The 19,645-nt window shown below is 40.4% G+C and overlaps 1 protein-coding gene across 2 annotated transcripts in view; it reads left to right on the plus strand.

The window, feature by feature from the left end:
- LOC122797969 overlaps positions 1 to 19,645 on the plus strand; it is a 1,071,556-nt gene that overhangs the window by 273,117 nt on the left and 778,794 nt on the right. The window lies entirely within an intron of this gene.

Below are 19,645 nucleotides of genomic sequence, written 5' to 3' on the forward strand. Positions count from 1 at the left end.
CATATACCATGCTTCATATCTGAACAGTTTCCTTAAAACAACAATGGAAAGAAAACTGCACAATTTTATGGGCTCCAGTTGAGGATAATGGACATCTGATAGTGATACCATTGCAATAGCAGTGGTATGAGGGAATTCATGGTCCACATGATATCAACAGACTAGTAACTGTGCAATAGCAGTGGTATGAGGGAATTCATTTTCCACGTGATGTCAACAGACTAGTAACTGTGCAATAGCAGTGGTATGAGGTAATTCATGGTCCACGTGATATCAACAGACTAGTAACTGGTGGGTGATTGTAGGTGTACTCCTTTGTGGCAGTGCATGGTTACAGGTGGCATACCTGCACAAACATGGGTTATTTGCATAACTCCACTTGCCAAGCATATCCCTGTGCATCAGGTAATACACCTCATAGGTCATAACAGCTCTGGCAAACCATGCATAGCATGTCACTTGTCTTCATGGTGTCATTCCCAGCACCATCAGGGACATGCTAAGTGCAGCACAGGTTGCAGTTAATGCTTCTCTGCGTCTACCATGGCTTTGGTGGTACTTCTGTTCTCACAGCCACAGTAATAGCTGCTACAAGAACCAATTCATGCCCACTATTTGTGGCTTTAGTTGCCACATGAGCATAGCACTACCTCCTTGATGTGTCACAGCAAAGGGCCCTTAGCTGCCATTCTACATGGAATGACATACGAATGTACTACACGTCCACATCTATATAAAGTGGGTGATACCAGTCATCCTATAGCAGGACAGATGCAACTTTAGGATGAGCCATCATGATTAGCGGCCAAAACAGCCACAGGAAGTGTTTCTACATTGTCCATATCTCTCAAGGCCATAATCTGCCACATTTGATGTGACCATTATTTGCGTAATACCACCACAGTGTGTGCTTAATGTGAGAGGGTACATGGGGCCATGCACACATGCAAGTGTTTCCAGGTTAAAGTTGAAATAAGGGTTCCATTGAATGATGGCTTCAGTGTAGTAGCATCTGTCTTCGTCTCTGGTGTAGTACTACTGTCCAGGAAGGGATTTTTGGGAATGTGTACAGTTGGGGCTGGCAGAGTTAAGATTGGCACATGATTAAGGATGTACAGTGGAGCATTACTCTACCAAAAATCCTCTGAATACCACTGTTCAGACAAATTGTCTGAAGAATTTTTTTTCTAGTTGAGTGATTGCAAAAAAAAAAATGTTTAAAAGGGCACAAGGTTTGTACCTATTTTTGGAGAGGGTGCTGGTCATTTGGTGGACTTGCAAGATTTACTTTCTACTTGAAAGTACTTTGGAGGATCACAAATAAAACTCCAACATGATCTTTAGGCAGCAGGAAAAACTATGGAGCACCCGCAACTTAGTCAAACTGGAGAACCTCTTGTAGTGAGGTGGCAATGGCACTCACTGTGTCATAGATGTTGCCTTGACTTGCAGTGTCAGTGGTGCAACAGGTAACACATTCAACTTTGTTGCGGAAGTTTGTGGGCTCTATTCTCACACCAGGTAAATCAATTTCTGACACTGAAGTACAGTATAAAGGGAGTGCTACACTCCTAAGTATGCCATCCTTTGGATGGGCTTGTTAAACCAAGGCCCTAGCTATTTAAGATGGTGGTAGCTTAGGTAGCTGTAAAACATCCCATGGCACCTATTGAAAAGAGTAGAGAAAGTTCTCCAATGCCCCGGCCAAACTTCCCCTAGTAGTATAAATACCACCTCTGGTCTGCACTTAAACAGGCTACTAGCCTAGTGGGACTAACCCAGTCAACAAAAAATAAAACACTAAATAAAACTATGTGACATTAACAGATAAATTACTGGCAGTCAGCATGGACAACATGTTCCCTTTCTATCTGTAATTTCCACATTTGAAGGGGGAGAGATTGAGTTATAGTTGTAGGCTCATCTCACGCCAGGCACTAAAATCTCCAACAGCATTGTAGTTCTGCCATCATGGCATAGGAAATGCACCACTGATGGAGAGAAACAATGGGTTAATCAACCGATATGGGGGGAAATTAAATGAGTAGGTACACGTCCTTATACTGCAGTAGAGGCTGCCCTGTTTTAGTAAGGGGGGAGCTCTGTATGTACCAACACAAGTATTGGACAGGTACAGGTACCATCTTTCTGGTATAGTGCAGTGTGTTATATACTTGGGATGGCAATGAGGCCAGTGTCACTCAGAGGGATTGTTACTATCAGACATGAACCCATTACCCAATAGGTAGCATTTTTTTCTTATTCTCATTTAGGTTTGTATAGAAATCAGACATCAGGATTTTAAGACTAACAAACAATTGAGGATATGCGGGGCCCATTGTGATGTACTCACTGTACTGGACAGGTAGGAGCATGTAGCACACACTGTGCAGCACTGTGCTGCACATCCGAGCTGTGTGCAGTACATCTTAGCTGTGTGCAGCACTGTGCCGCACATCCAAGCTGTGTGCAGCACTGTGCCACACATCCAAGCTGTGTGCAGCACTGTGCCGCACATCCGAGCTGTGTGCAGCACTGTGCCGCACATCCGAGCTGTGTGCAGCACTGTGCCGCACATCCGAGCTGTGTGCAGCACTGTGCCGCACATCCGAGCTGTGTGCAGCACTGTGCCGCACATCCGAGCTGTGTGCAGTATTAGAGGTGAAGAATGCCTTGCACTCTGTACGTGATGCTCTTCCATAACATGTAGAAAGCACAACCTGTACATTATGTTTGAGGGAGAAATCCTTCATATTAATCAGCAGTTGATACTGCAGCAACATTTTCTATATGGGGTGTTGCATAAAATAAGTTCTCTTGTATGAGTGTACTGTAGATGGATTTTCACCATGGACAGTACAGTTTAGGGCAATAACGTGTACAACTGTGTTCTGTGGAAACCTCACACTCTAATAGCGTTGGAGATGTAATACAAATAATGATCACAATGTATGTGCACATTTAGATTAAAGTCCACGTGAAAAAAAATTCTTGTTTCACTAAATTAAAAACAAACACTGGGCATTCAGATATGCATGGAGGTACATAAAAACACAGGGAGAGCAGTAAAACATACGAGCATGTACTTACCAGCACAAAATTCATAAGGCAACAAGATTTTTTTTTTTTTTTTTTAGTTTAGTGCCTTTTTTTTTTACTTGCAAATTCAGCATCAGGAATGGCATACAGCTCTGTGTCCTTTACATGTTTGCATCCTGTAGAAAGTAGAGGTGCTACAACCACCTTTCACAGGGTCAAGCTAAAACCATTTTCCATCATCCGTGGTAGATGAATTTGTTAATGGTTTGGTTTTATGGAGGTTGCATGGAGAACTGTGAAATATGGATTTTAATATCCTATAGGATTTTGCAGTAAGATTGGTTGTAACATTACATCCTATAGGAATGTATACTAAGGTAGTCTGTAACACACAATTTGATGTCAAGACGTCTGTCACGACTTGACTGTCATTTAATGGGTGCACATTTTGAAGGACAGTAAAAGATGTAGAACATAATTCCCTTTTTCCAATTTTCTACCTTGGGTCGGGGTGTTGCGTCAGCTGTCATTGTCTCTATTCAGTGCCGCACTCCTACCATCTTCGACAGATGTGCTTGACAATTGCATGTCATCTTGCATACAATCCATCTATTTCTTTGGATGCCCTCGTTTCTTCTTGCCTTCTTTCCGTCTGTTCTAAATCCTCTTTACTTGATTGTCTTCTGCTCTGCCTGAATCACTGTAATCTGTTCTTTGACCTTCTCTTACAGCTACTTGGGTATTCTGCACGTCTTCATTTCTTTATCTGTCCACTGTGTGCATCGTACCACCCATCTCTGGTACTTCATCTCCCATCAGACTTCCTCAACTGGTCCGCTTTTTTGCCCAGGTTTCTGTATGATACAGTAATGCTGGTCACACCACTGTTTTGTACACCTTTACATTTTTTTGTCACGCACTACCTCTGACACTGTCCCATTTGGCTGCAGTCCCCCAGATTCTTGATCTAGTTTAGATTTCCTTTTCTACTCTACCAGTCCTAGAAATGTGATGCATTTATCTTGTTATACTATTTTTCCTTCAGTCTTAATTCTCCCGTTTTTTTCAGATTTCCCCAATTTGCTGCTATTATACCGGTCTTATCTATACTCTTTCATCCCATGTAACTTCAGTCCCCATCATTTGCTGAAGTTCTTGCTCAGTCTGCCTGTAATGCTGAATTGTCTGCATACAGAAGCATCGTTGTTCTCCCTCTGACTTGCTTTCTAGAATAGTCCATCACTAGTATGAAAAATAGTGGGCATGGAGCTGAACTTTGCGAACCCACTCCTACTGCAAACCCCTTTGTGAGTCCAAATACTATTTCCTGGTCCTTGTATATATCATGCACTAATTCTACCAATGTTTACAGGACTTTGAACCACTGCAAAACTGTCCAAATCATCTTTCTTGAGATCTTGCATAGGATTTCTCCAGTCTAACAATGCCCAGCTGGACTCTCTTGTTTCTTCAGATGTTTCTCACTTCAAATATCAGGTTAGTTTTATTACATCCTGTTCTGAATGTGAATTCCTCCTCTCCCATCTTACTTTCTACTGCTCTGCATATTCATTTATCAGTCTCCCTCCAGCACTTTTGTGCAGTGTGAATGGAGTTTAATACCACTGTGCTGCCCTTTTTCTTGTAGACTGGCATTAGGATGTTTATACTCCAGTCCATCTAGGGTAGAGTTCTCTATCCACAGTGCTATGAGTACCCTCGGGTGCAATTTGTCCCCCAGCTCTCCCAATATCCTTATGTTTGCCATGACCTCACATGAGCCTGCTGCTTTTGTGGACTTCATCTTCCTTAGTGCTGCTCTTACAGCTTCCGGAGGGGGATCTTTTTCATCTTTCATCATAGGCTGTCTCTGGAGAAGTACAGCGTCTGAGTTTTTTCATCCAGAAGCTGCTGGAAGTCCTCCTTCCATCTGCCTTCGACGTTCTGTCGACTCCTGAACATGTTGTTGCCGGCATCCCTTACAAAGGGTGCTTGATACGCAACCTTCATTGTGGTGCTGGATAGTTATTTCCACAAGGTAGAGAATTCCTTAGAGGTAAGACAAAATTTTAGTGCATGGGGAGAAAGAGGAGAGATCGAGTTAATGTTCTTAAGAATTTGAGGAACGTGTCAGCCAAATCCAAGTTTTCAAAATTCAGGAACATTTTAGTAGAATAATTGTGTTTTTAATGCTAAAAGGCTGATTAGGAAAGGGGATAAAAATGTAAAAGTCTGTAAAGTCTGTGATCTTGCCCTGTATCCGTGTGGATAAAAGGGCAAGCCTGTTTAGGACCAGTGCCTTTAAAGGCCAGACTTTCAAAACTTGACTTGGTATAACTGTTGCCATTTATTTGCAGTTGGTAGTTACTAACTGTCTTGCTTTTCACACTAAATTAACTTCCTTGCAGGGATACATGGAATTTTGAATTTGTGATGACTGTCTCGTCAAGTATGTCACTTGCACCATGGCACATATTTTTGAACACTTACTGCATGACAAATGCAATATCTTTTTTAAATCCACAGTACATTTACAATGTGTGTTTAGAGTTTTTTCTCAATATTTGTCTTAATTATTTTGTAGTTAAGGTAATTTCATATTTTATCATCTAAAACCTATGGTGCCTAGAAACATGCATCTGTCCCTGGAGATGGGGCTGCAGCTGGCGAATAGTTCCATAAATCCTGGCTACAGGAATTAGTGCTTTAGCTCTGAAAGCAGTTTTGTAGCTCTGCAATTTTTTTATTTTGACATTTTAATCCAACTGAGCAAAGCCCTTTTTTTCAGTGGAGACCCAAGGAGACAAGTTCTATAAATGAAAATTAAAAAAAAAACATAATCATACAAAGATTCATATACAAAGTGATTAGAAAAATTGTAGATGTGTATATACAGAACGAAATAGCACTGTACAGTTCAGCAAAACAGTGACACTAGTTAGTTAGAAGTTAAGCCAAGATCCTCAGTTAAAAGTAGGAATGGGTTTGTAATTTCCAAGTAAAGCAGTCTTGGGTGAAGTATATCATTTTTTAATTGACCTGTACCTTGTCCATATGATTTAAATTCCACCCAAATTCAGAATGAATTTGAGATGGTTGGTATTAGAATTGTAACCTAAAAGTTGGTGGTAATTTCTCTTGCAAAGTGTACAGCATTTAGGGAAACTGCAGCTTAATATTAAAGGTTTTATTTCAAAATATAACACAAAGCATTACGTTTACAAAATATTTTTTTTTTTGTGAAAGCCTCGAAGGAAATGGATACCCTCTGTTCATTGGTTTATAGTAGGCTAATAGCTACTGCAGCCTCTAAGCCCAGCCATGCATCCCAAATCTGACAAGTTCTAGCATCCTTAGTACTCTAAGCAGAGGCTTGTGAGATGAACTGTTACAGGCTGCATGTGTTCATTGGTGAGACAGATGTCAAATCAGGAGTAAATTTCCAGTTCCCCATCTAAATGCCCAAGCTGCACTTGAATTGAGATGGGGAGGAACTCTGCTTCACATGGATGGGGAGCCTGTTCCATAGACCAAGTAGTCTCTGGGATACATCCTATCTCTCTGGCAGGTCTTAATTATATCACAGGCAAGGTTTGTCTTTTGAATGGATAATTCTGGTACTGTTTGAGTGTGATCTAAAGATGCTTTGTATAGTCAACACATATCTCCCTTAAACAGCCTGTAGGAGAACAGAGTACAGGGATAGGGCTTTGAGATGATCTACATAGGACAACTTATTAACCCCCTGTATTCTTTTAGTGAGGATCCTCTGCGGATGTTTCAGTTGTTGGATGTGCCTAGTTAGGTACATACTAAAGGAGGCTTTGTATTCAAATGCTGAATACAGTGGAACAGTGACTTCCTTTGACCTATATATCATACCTTTGTTCATAAGTTTATTATTATTTGCAGTTTGCCAGGATAGTCCAATTTGGCCACAAGGAGCCCATTTTCAATCGAGTTTTGGAGAGAAAAGCTCCAAAAAATACAAATACATAGTACACATTGTACGTTTACATTACAGATTATCTCATAGGTATGCAAAGTAAACATAATAAGAAAAAGTTAACAATGATAGAATACAGCAGTATAGTTTGTAAAACAGCAATAAAAAACATTTTTGTAAAAAAAAAAAAGCAGCATAGGGTAACTAGTCAGTCAAATAGTTCAATAGAGCTGTGGAACTATAGGAGGCAGTGATGGCGTATTTAGATCTAGGAGAGTATGAAGTGGTATAGTAAAACTTTGTTACCTTATTCCCTTTCAAGACATAGAAACATGTTTCACATTCACTGATTTTTTTTTTTTATTTTTTTTTTTAACTTTTACTGTCCCCATCACTCCTTCCACTCTGCAGTCTGGGTTCTTCCTGTATTAAAACAACCTCCTCGCCACTTTAAGTCAAAACATTGCAGTTTTAGCATTACTGTGCATTAGAAATGGGCAGAACTTGGACAACAAGCATTTACCAAAAGGATACTAAAACAGAGACCCAATAAAAAGTCCCCAACACATACCACTCAACTGTCCAGATTTACGCAGAATGTCCAGATTTTTGCCTCATATTTGTTTTCCGTTTCTCATAAAATTGTATTTTCCTGGCAAATGGCAGACATCCGAGTTTGTCTTTACATCCTTATGCAGTATAAGGCCTGCCCTGTTGTGCATTACTGCCTGCTTATGCAGTATAAGGCCTGCCCTGTTGTGCATTACTGCCTGCTTCTGCACTGACATAATGGGAAGCTTTACCATCATACGATACTAAGATGTGAATCTGTTCTCATTTTTCCAAGTCCATGTTAACACAAACTCATCAAAGCAATTGTAGGAAGATGAACTAAAACCAGATATTATCAAAGTCCAACTTTCCACAAGTAAACGCTGACACAACGTAGTAAAATCCAAGTGTTCTAAACCAAAATAACGAGTGCAGCAGAAGTAAGATAAAACATAAGAGTTTAATTCCAAGTGGGTGTGCACAAACGGATGAGCACTTTCACAAATGTAGTTTCTTCAGATCCTTCTAGCAACCCCATAGATCTGCTCCTTGTATAGTAATTCCAATTAAACAATTGAACAATTAATCAACTAGTACTCATCTATTTGTATAGTATGTAAACATAAACAAGATATAAATATGCAAAATAAATATACATCTCAAATCACACTAACAAAAAAGACATTTCCAAATACATTTAAAACATATATATAAAAAATTGGTTAAAAAACTAGTTAGAAGCTGTATGTGCAAATAATCCATCAGGTGTTTGCTAAAATCAATATTAAGACACATGAAATTAAGCCTCGTGAAATAAACTTAACTAAATACCAGAATTGGTATAAATTGCATAGGTATATATATAATAAAATTATTTGATAGAATTATTTGATATTCCTACGCTGCCTCAACTTAGGTTTAATTGATGCCCTATCGTTCAAACCATGGCCCCTATCTGCCTTGTGTGATAATCCAGTCAGTCTCCTTTGCTTCAGTGTGATTCATAATGTCACCACCTCTTTTATTGACATTAATAATTTCCAGAGCCTTAAACAAGAAGGTATGATTTTCATTGTTGGAGGCTACATGTCTTGCAAGGGCATTATGGGGGGGTACCTTTCCTAATATGGTAAATATGTTCCCTTATTCTGTCTCTTAATGGACAGTTAGTTTTCCCAACATAAAAACTCGGGCAAGCTTGGCAGGTAGCGAAGTACACCACATTTGGTGTCATGCAATTAGCATCTGCCCTAGTAGAGTAAGTAACATGTTCATCTGGGTGTATAAAAACATTACTACTATCTATAAATGAACAAAAATTACAGTGATTGCATGGCTTGGTGTGTAACCATTATTCATCATGGTCTTGCCAGATCTGGGATAACATAGTAATCGTTTCAGGTTATTTTTTATTCCTAGTTGAAGCCTTCTCAGACTCACTGAAGATGAACACATTATGAATCACACTGAAGCAAAGGAGATTGACTGGATTATCACACAAAGGCAGATGGGCCATGGTTTGAACGATAGGGCATCAATTAAACCTAAGTTGAGGCAGGAGGGGAATATCAAATAAATAATTCAAATAATTTTTATTATATATATATATATATATATATATATATATATATATATATATATATATATATATATATATATATTATACCAATTACCATACCAATTCTGGTATTTAGTTGTTTTTTTCACGGCTTAATTCATGTTGTAATATATTGATTTTAGCAAACACCTGATGGATTATTTGCAATACAGCTTAAAAACAGTTTTTAAACCAATTTTTATATATATGTTTTTTATGTATTTGGAAATGTCTTTTTTTTATTGTGATTTTTTGAGATTATTTATTTTTTTATTTTATATATTGTTTATGTTTACATACTACTATACAAATAGTTGTAGTACTGGTTGGTTGTTCAATTGTTCACTTTGCTACACAAGTGAGTTGCTATATTACTACTACAGCCATGGGAATGCATTACTTTATGAAGTGGGATTACTTGGCCAATGCACAAGATCACAGTGGGTTGCGTATTTGTGTACCTCTCTGCAATGTGGAATGCCCTTTTGCAAAAAATAAAGTATAATAAAAAAAATCCATCTGAAATGCATGTTTGCTTTGACACTTGCCTAAGGAATATAATCAGACATTGTATATTGATTCCTTTCATAAGTAGCTGCACACTGACAAATAATAAAACCCATCGGGTCCTGACTCTAAGGTGTTCCTGTCTAAGTTCTCCCTCTTTGCTTATAATATGGAGTCACCTATACAGAATAATTGCCCCTTAGTCTCCTTATGATAAGTTGGAGCAAAATTTTCACATGTCAGACATTCACAATTTTGCCTCATTTTTGGTCTGTTCCTCATATTTTCTGAGAAATCCCATTGAAGATTGAAGTCCCTAAATAATGACAAAACATTTGAGTTTCAATTTTCACATACTTCAGAAAATACATGTTCATGCAAAACCTTATACTGGCAGCTTTCTAGCTTTATAAAGAGCAGTATTTAAAGTTTGTGGCTGATTTTGGACTTTGTTCCCGCCCCCAATTGTTTTTGGCTTTCATCCAAAATTACTGCCCAAAGTAGTCGAGAGTTGTGCTCTTTCAGCAAAATCTCTTTACAGCACATCAGTTTACAAAAATGTTTTAAACCCAATGTAGCATGCTTACAAAGTAGCCTGTGCTTCAGCTTAGCGCACTATTACTGATTACTGCTCTAACCCACTACCCATAATCTATTCCCCTGTTTCATTTTACTGTTCGTTTTAGCCTTCCTAAACTAACTACCCCCACAACCTAGCAACTACTACCTCCGTCTTCAACACTTATGCTTTTCTTTAACTCAATTATCTGATTTCTATTCCAGTTATGTAACTGTACATATTAGGTTTATTAGATTGTTTACGTATGTATTAGATGTTCTGTGTATGCTCATTCATAAATGTAAATCATTTATATACTGTACACTGTTTTGATGCATTATGATGTCATAGGAAGTTGCTAGTCTATTGGCCCTGAGGCCCTTATAAGTCTAGCCAAGAGTTTAGCCCATGTATAGACAAATCGATGATGCCCCCTGTCCAGCAGGGAGATGGGTGGAATCCCAGGGATGTATTTTCTATTTCCCATCCAGTTATCCAGGTTGCAGTTAAAGCAGTAGACGTACTCTGTTTGTGGAGAGGGAGTCTGTTCCACAGAAGGGGGAGTCTCTGGGACTCAAATCTGTCCTGCCAACAAGTCCTATTGATGTCACAGACCAGGTTGAGGCTGAGCATGCTAGTTACTCAAGTGGAGCTTGACTTGTAGATATGCAACAGTCCCATCAGGGTGGAGTCCGAAACCGCCTTGTATGCCAAACAGAGGTCACCTCCGAGGAGTCTGTATGAAACTGAGGCTAAAAGCCCTATTCTTCTACTATCTGTGTATAGTAGATGTTTGAGGCCCTGGATTCTCCTGGTGAGGATCCTCTGTGGTGTCTCCAGCTGCTGCATGTGCTTTGTGAGGTACATGCCAAAAGGGCATTGTACTCCTTAATGGGCCTTATAAGGGAAGAATACAAGGATATTATGACCTCCTTGTCCCTGGATAAAAATACCCTTACTTATGAGGTGGGCCATGTAGAAAGCTTTCCATACAATGGAAGCAACATGGTGATCGAACATCAGGTTGCTATGAATCTGATTGCCCAAATCACTTACGACTGACTGTGTGCTTAGGACATTGTTATGATAATTTGTGGGGACGTTACTCTCCCCAAAGGGGATGATGCATTTTTTTGTATTCAGCTTAAGGCCATGTTTCTGGCACCAGTCATTTGTTTGGGTGAGACCCTCTTGGAGGATGTCCATGTCACTAGGGAAATTAGACCGCGCCCAGCTTGCAGTCATATGCAAACTTGGTCAGCCATATCCCACTGGTTTTGGTATGCACCTCAGAAAAGTACATCCAAATAACAGGCCCCGAGACTGAACCCTGGGGTACGCCACTCAATACAGGTCTACTGCTTGAGGTGGCTTTCCCTATTTTGACTAGGTGGGTTCTATCAGTGAGCCAGTTAGCTACCCATCTGGTAACATACAGATTGATGCCTAGTTGAGAGAGTTTATCTATTATGCCCGAGTGGGGTTTAGTGTCGAAGGCTTTGGGCAGGTCAAGCTAGGCAGTGTGCACAGTCTTCCCCTCATCCATGGCTTTGATGACTATCTCAAAAAAGTCAACCAAATTTAACTGACATGACCTCCCCCTGACTAAGCCAAACTGTGGAAGTGAGTGTTTGTAGGTTGCCAATGTCCTTATTAATGAGGTCCATGATGATCCGTTCCATGGCCTTGCAGATCAGGCTAGTTAGGCTGATGGGTCTATAATTTCCCATATTGGTGGGCGCTCTACCTTTGTGTAAAGTGATGATGGTGGCTGTCCTCCACCCACCTGTGACAAAGTTAGTACTCGGGCTTTGGTTGAATAGGGAACCTAATGTTGCTGAAAGTTCCTGCCCGAGTTCATATAGGATGCAGCCTGAGATGTTATCTGGTCCCATGGAGGCTGTATTTTTTGCCTTTGAGAGAGCAGTGATGACCAGTTCCTTAGAGATGAGGGGAAGGGGGGCAGGTACTGGGAATGTCCTGATTTACTGATGGGGGGGGGGGGGAGGACAGAGGGGTGAAACTTTTGCTGAATCGGTCAGCCAGCAAGTTTGCTATATCTATGGCATTTGTACATGTGGTGTCCTTGACAACCAGTTCTGAACAGAGCTGGGTGCTACCTTTGAGATTACGGACATATGTAAAGAAGGCCTTATGATAGTCTCTAGTAGATGTGGCCAATTTGGTTTGCTTTGGAGGATTTCCCTAGTGCTTTTATTTGCTTGTTAAGGCTAAGGAGGGATTGCTTCTAATTGGGCATTTGCTTCTTCTTGGTACCGGACAGAAATTTTTTTCTTTTGTTAGGGTTTATTTATTGCAGATGTCCACCAGACTGGTTTAATCTTCCTTGTGGAGGATGATTTAGTCCTGTCTGGTATTCCTGACTCCATGCATCTATATAAATGTTCGTATAGTAATTTGGTATAGTTTTGGATATTGGTGCCAGTTCCTAGAGAGGGGGAGGGGCTGTGAAGCTGTTTATACCATCCCTCAGGAGGCTGTAATCAGCTTTGGAGAAGTTTGTTTTTTTTTTTTTTTGTTTGTTTGCTTGACCCTAGGTAGAGGGGGTTCAGGGGAGATGGTGACTTCTAACGTGACCACTTTATGGTTGGATCTTACAAGGGAGGATGATACAGTAGGGGTGCTGCAGCGGTTACTCAAGTTGGTTAATGGTAAGTCCACGATATCACCTCTTGTGGGAGTATTGACTAGCTGTTCCAAAGCATTTACATTGACAATATCAAGGAATCTCTGGGCATTTCTGTTCTGGCATGAGTAGTAGGTCCAGTCTGTTTAGTAATTCACCCAGGAATCGGGGTAAAGGGTTGAATCTTGATAGATTCAAAGATGTCTAGATAGGTAGTTTGGGCATCTTGAGTCAGATTTGGGGGCCAGTAGCTAGCTATGATTTATATAGGGGTCTTGTCAATGGTTAATTGCACCTGGAGTGTCTCCTGTGCGTCATACTGTTTGACCAGCCTGAAGATGTGTGTGTCTTTAATGTATATTAAAACTCTACCTCCTTTGGCTTTACTGCCCACAGTTTGAGGTCTGAATGTATAATAGGATGAGTAACCAGGTAAGGCTGGGGTGCTCTCCCCAGCTTTGAACCAGGTTTTTGTGACTGCACAGATGTTGGCCTTTTCCAGGGTTAATCAGACCTGTTGTCACTCAGGCTGAGCCTATAATTTGTCTTACTGAGCCTTGCGCCAAGAGGAGAAGCACACATGTGCACACGCGCCAAGAGGAGAAGCACGCATGTGCGCACGCGCCAAGAGGAGAAGCACGCATGTGCGCACGCGCCAAGAGGAGAAGCACGCATGTGCGCACGCGCCAAGAGGAGAAGCACGCATGTGCGCACGCGCCAAGAGGAGAAGCACGCATGTGCGCACGCGCCAAGAGGAGAAGCACGCATGTGCGCACGCCGCCAAGAGGAGAAGCACGCATGTGCGCACGCGCCAAGAGGAGAAGCACGCGCATGCGCACGCGCCAAGAGGAGAAGCACGCATGTGCGCACGCGCCAAGAGGAGAAGCACGCATGTGCGCACGCGCCAAGAGGAGAAGCACGCATGTGCGCATGGCGCCAAGAGGAGAAGCACACACGTGCGCACACACTTATTGCCATTGTGACCAAAGATTTATTAAACACACAACCAATGTACCACTTAACTCGTAAATACCATATTCAAATATCATCCTTACATGGCACTGGGATGGGTAGTGTCCACTTTTGCTCCCCTGACCTGGTCATCCATACTGGCACTCTTGGACACTAGCCAATTCTGTACTGAGCAGCATTCTGTACTGAATAGCTACATTCTGGCACAGGAAATCCGGGAGAAATTAAGGGGGCACAAGCCACCAGCAACCTCCCACTAAGCTGATTCACACCCTGTTGCCCCAGTTCCTGACTCTGTCAGCTGACAATGTAGGCAGTTATTTGCTTTAACAGACTACCTATAAAATCAATGCCATAAAGTATACAATCTGAAACAGATCAATTCCATTGCATACTCTCTTCATCTCTGTATGACATATTGCATATATGTTTTAATGCAAGTCATGAAACATTGGGTCAACTTTTGATTGAATAGGGTTATTCACATTAAATATGGGAAACCAAACTGAGACTTCAACTCCATGAGGAGAAAAACAAATGGCATAATTCCGGAAAGATAGTAACCTACTTAAATTCATGGGACTAGGTAGCTATCCAGGTCTTGGAAAATCTTTCCTTGGCAAAAGGCTCTAATGCCTAGCCCTCCAAACCCATCTATGAAGAAATGATAAAAGAAATCCAAAAACCATCCCTCCTGCCACAGAAACACATTGAGAAGTATTTTTGGCCACAAACATTTAGATCTCTTCAACCCTACCAAATGCCCTGCCCTTACAAACATCCTACTCCCTTACATTCCTAATAGAACTCTTAGATCAGCTCACCAAAACTTAATTACTGTCGATAAACCTGACCATCCACCTGGACAACTTCTCCTCTCTTTTTCCATAGCCAAAAAATGCAATTCTCTTCCTCCTACCCTAAGGACAATGGAGAATATGGAAAACTTTAAAACTCCGCTTCATTCCTACCTCTCCTCTCTCTGGAAATGTACCTGCTTTCTCCCAACCTAGCTCACCCCTCTTCTAACCCTTCAACACCTAAGCTCTATACTAACCTTCTCTACAAAAAAATAACTCTCATCAATACTCTTATCTTTTTCTACATTGCAACCTCCCACATCTAGAAAATCTTGTTTGTTCGAATATGCTATCATAAATATAACTCCAAACTTACTAACTACAACAGTTTTTAGACCAATATTGTAAATAGTTTTCTTTAAACAGCATATATCTTTGTATTTCTATTTTGCATTTGCTGTGTACTTGTATTCAGTGTGTTTACTTGAATATGTATCCCTACTGTATTTTGTATTGTATTCTGTATATCCCACTGTATTTTGTATTGGAGCTTTTCTCCCCAGGCCTCCACTGAAAATGGGCTCCTTGGGGCCCAGTGGACTTCCCTGGTCATCAAACTGGAAATAAATATAATCTTCATTGACAACCATGGTCAGTCCAGCCCAATGATCCTGCTCACCTCCCATTCACCAGATCTTTTGCGAATATGTTAACACCCTGCCCTGGGGCAACTGCCTTGCAAGCAACATTAAGTCGCCTGAACTTTCCATTGTTTCCGTCACCCAAACCCCTTATGAGCTTGTCACTCTGTAATCGAAAATGGAATCGCCTGCATCTAGCTCCAGCTCAAGAAAACTAGTTTATACTGGGCCCATCAAATTGTCTGCCCAAAGAAGACCACTAGTACTTCACACATGAGCAAGAAGGCTTGTAGACCTTCCACACAAGCTGAGCCCCTTTCTCACTATTAAAGTCTCTGGATGTTGTATGGCTATTGAGCATCCTGCTGGTACTGCAGTATAAAAACAAGCCCCAGTATAATGAATCCCTAAAAGGGCCCAGTCAGCAACCTGGACAGACAATAATGGAAAACCGGCCTCTATAGCTAGCTTACAGAACTACAGATCCTGAAACCTGCCTATTACATTTATAGCATTATACAATGAGGCATATACTGCACCTTGGAGTTTGTCATGTGTGCCGCAAATAACAGGTGTCCCACGGGAAGTACAGATGGTGTTTCATTATATGCCTCCCTGCATTTCCTAGGGTAATAAACCCACTGGGGATATCCTAAAATCTGAAAAGGATAGTCTAAAAAGGACCCATCACCTGACCTGTGAAAATATTCTCTCTTGATAAACACCCGATGAATGCTGCATAACTTTCAATCTGTAGTCATTTAAAATAGGAACAAAGGCCCTTGAAAAGTAGGAATATTTGAACATTTGAGTACCAAGTAGCCTAAAACTCTTCCTGATTTCAGTAGGAATGTGAGATACCATTCAGAAACCCATTTAAAAAGGTTGTGGCAAAAATGATGGAAAAAATGTAAACACATTATTAAGGAGAAAGTGTAAAAGCTAGAGACTTTAATGAACTGTTTGCAAAATTCTACCACATAGGATCATTTATTTTGGCTTTGGAAAATGGAGAATGCAAGATGTGAGCCGCCTTTAAATTATTTTTGCCTCTAGTATTTTTTTCCCTGTGTACTTTGTGGTGAAGGGAATTTGGAAAATTGTGTGAAAGCATAAATTATGCCTAAAAATAGGGACATACTTCTAAAAATAAGGGCACTGTGCAAGGGGTAAATTGGACTTAAAATTAGGAACATTCCTCCAAAATGGGTACAGTTGAGAGGTTTGATCTGCTCCTTTCTTGTGTTTGAGGTTACATTTTTACAAACAGAGGGGGAGGAGGGACAAAGATGAAGATTTTGACAAAATCTAGAAGTAAAGCCTGAAACAAGTTGCTCCCTGGCCACATTACTTGGGTAATTTTGTATCCCTACCAAGTCTTGAACCCAGGACCCTGTGCACTACAAGCACAGCAATGTATTGCTACACCATCTGAGCTTGTATAGTAAGGAAAGTTCCTCAATGTTAATTGGAGAGTTGGTAGGGGTATTTACACTGTTGGTCTCCACCGCGCTGCCTTACTGGTCTGTTTGAGTTGATCCAATCTCGCAGCTGATGTGTCACTCTTCTACCTTGGCTGATTCTGTACATGTCAGCTTGTCCTCTATAGATGAACATTTAGCAGTCCAGTGATCCTTTAGTGAAAAGGAACAAGTCTGGTTAGAGAGAGACTAGCCAGGAGCAGTGACCATTATTATTAAAGGCATAACATGGATTACACTTATTCCATTGTTCATTTATCACTGCGATTGCAGGAAACCTGAGCTTGTACATAATCATGCTTGGCCACATATCTCTCTGATGCGTGTTCTACCTTGGGTCCTTATTAGTTTCATGGTGTTTTGGTCATAATGAAACCATGACATAACACCCCCCCCCCATGAGTGGTAACCTCCACAATGATTTGGATAATATGATAGAAGTAGGAGGGTGTGGTGAAGTTCCTTTCTATAATGACAACCATCTAGTATAAGAACCCAACCCATCAATCTGTTACATAATCAGGGATGCCTTGTCTGTTCCTGCTCCAAGGCCAGAATGAATGCCATCTAACTGATCATGACTCGCACCTTCCTCAAAGCCCTGCACTTCATTACCTTGCCACTACTGATGCTGCACTCCTTTGTGGGAGATCGGGTTGGGGTCCTTCATCCTGGGTTAGTCCATCAGCCTTACTTCTGACATCTCTTGCACTCTCTGCTCCTCCTATTTCTTAGCTGAACTGATGTCTTCTTTCACACTGGTTGGTGGAACCAATACTTCAGCAGGTGTCTCAGATTTATGACCTATAACAACCTGTTGTCCACCATTGGAAAGAAAAACAAAAAAGTATTAATCAGTTAGAACTTGGATCCTTTTATGGCTCAGATTAGTTCCCCTAACTGATGCAGCAAAATTTGCCCATTCTAGCCTGATTTAATTTTTCCCAGAAGAAATCCTGAATGTTTATTGATTTCTGTATTTGAATGATTCATCACAGGACGTGCCACTGAGAATAATCCTCTGAGGTTTTTTACATTTATAATTCTTTTATTCCCTTTTTTAAATTGTTCAACTGCCAGTAATCATCATGCACGTTTCAGTGCCACAAAAAAAATGTAAATCTGACAGTGTAGCCGGCTAGCAAGCAGGCCATGACAGCAACGCATTATTTTAATAGTCTGAGAGCTGCAATTCTGCCATTGCTAATTATCTGTTTGTCTCTATTGTATTGAACTCATGAGTTTCCAGCTATGTATGAGCGCACAGTTACCCAAGAGGTAAAGCAACACACTCCAGGAATACCTCAGAAGGAGACAAAAAAATTCCAGCACATCCAGAAACAAATGCTGGTACCACCACAAAACTTGTAGCTGAAGGCAAACCATCTAAAGCTGCCTACCAAAACAAAGCATGAGAATAACAGAGTGCTCCCCCTTTCCTTCCCAAACCCTAACTTTCTTTTTATTATTTTTATTGAACATTTTAAACGTGTTCCTACCCTATTGATGCAAGGCAAAACTTACCTTGCCATGGAGCTACAAAACATCTAACCCCCCCCCCCCCACACACACACACACACACTCATCTCTTAGTCTCCTTTCTCTTTCTCCAACAAAACCCCTCCTGCAAAAATAAGAAATGCCAGTTCCAAATTCAAGCGGTCAGTGAAATTTTGCAGTATAATGTAATTAAAGTAATCCCTGGCTTGAACATAGTGATAACTATAAAATATCTTCCGAGAATGGCAGATACTCTATAACAGGAAATGCCTCATCTGAGGTAAGGATACAGAACTACCCATAAAAGCTTTCAAATTCTACTGAAAAACAAGGCTACATGTGAATAAAACTAATATGTTCCCTGATTCTCAAAAACCTGTACTTTAATACTTTGTCATTTTTTAGCTATTTGACAAACTATTTGACAAACTCACGTCGTCTTATAGAAGAGTCTTAGCAGGAGTGGGGAAAACCAAGAATAAGTGACAGGCTTCAAAAGTTAAACTCTAGGGGAAAGCAGCATTAAGAAATGTCAGAGATTTAAAAAGTTTATTGAAATTCCTTAAATTTGTTACCAGCTTAATCCCATAACTCCCCATGCCCCCCCATCCCTGTATTAGCCACCCCATTTTGTTGTGAAATGGTGATGTAGAAGGACAAACGGATTTAACAAGTGCATTCGCAAACCTCCCAGAATAAACCTACATTAACCAACTGTACATATTTCGCAGTCACTAAAGGGCATGTAATGCAATCCAATAAACCACTTGACAATGCTGACTTAGTAAATTATCCTTCACATAAATCTAAATAGAACTTTTTATTTTTAATAAAACTTCTGCACTAATATGGATACTGGACTGAATGCATTCACACACTGCCAGTTAAAACATATCAACCAGCACTTATAAGCTTAAAGCACTTACCTTATGATCATTGGACAAAGTAACAGACTACATCAAACCAGTGAGCACATTCAACACACACACACACACAAACGCACACAGACACACACACACACACACACATTTGTGTGTATATCCTGTACCTGGCCACACCCTTAAGACCCTCTCCCTTCCTTGGCACATACAAATGCTTCTGCCAGCAAAATCCATTTATTTAATTAGTGTTCTACCCTTGTAAACAAATTAAATGAATATATTATAATAGTTTAGATCATCATTTAAATTAGCCACTGTCCTACATGTTTTGTAGTTTTTCCGGTATAGTTTAAATGTTTACTGAAACAAGATCATGTGATTTTGTAATGTGGCACATGCCTTCTTCACTGGAATGCATCAGTATTTTGTGTGTGTCTGTGTGCGACAAACGTCTAATAGTACAAACACTTCACCTTTCAGGCAAATACTAAAGATGGCAGCCTAGAAGTAAATATTTTCTTCT

Source organism: Protopterus annectens, chromosome 3.part1 (assembly GCF_019279795.1).
Source record: "Protopterus annectens isolate FY-2018-M chromosome 3.part1, PAN1.0, whole genome shotgun sequence".
NCBI lineage: Eukaryota > Metazoa > Chordata > Ceratodontiformes > Protopteridae > Protopterus > Protopterus annectens.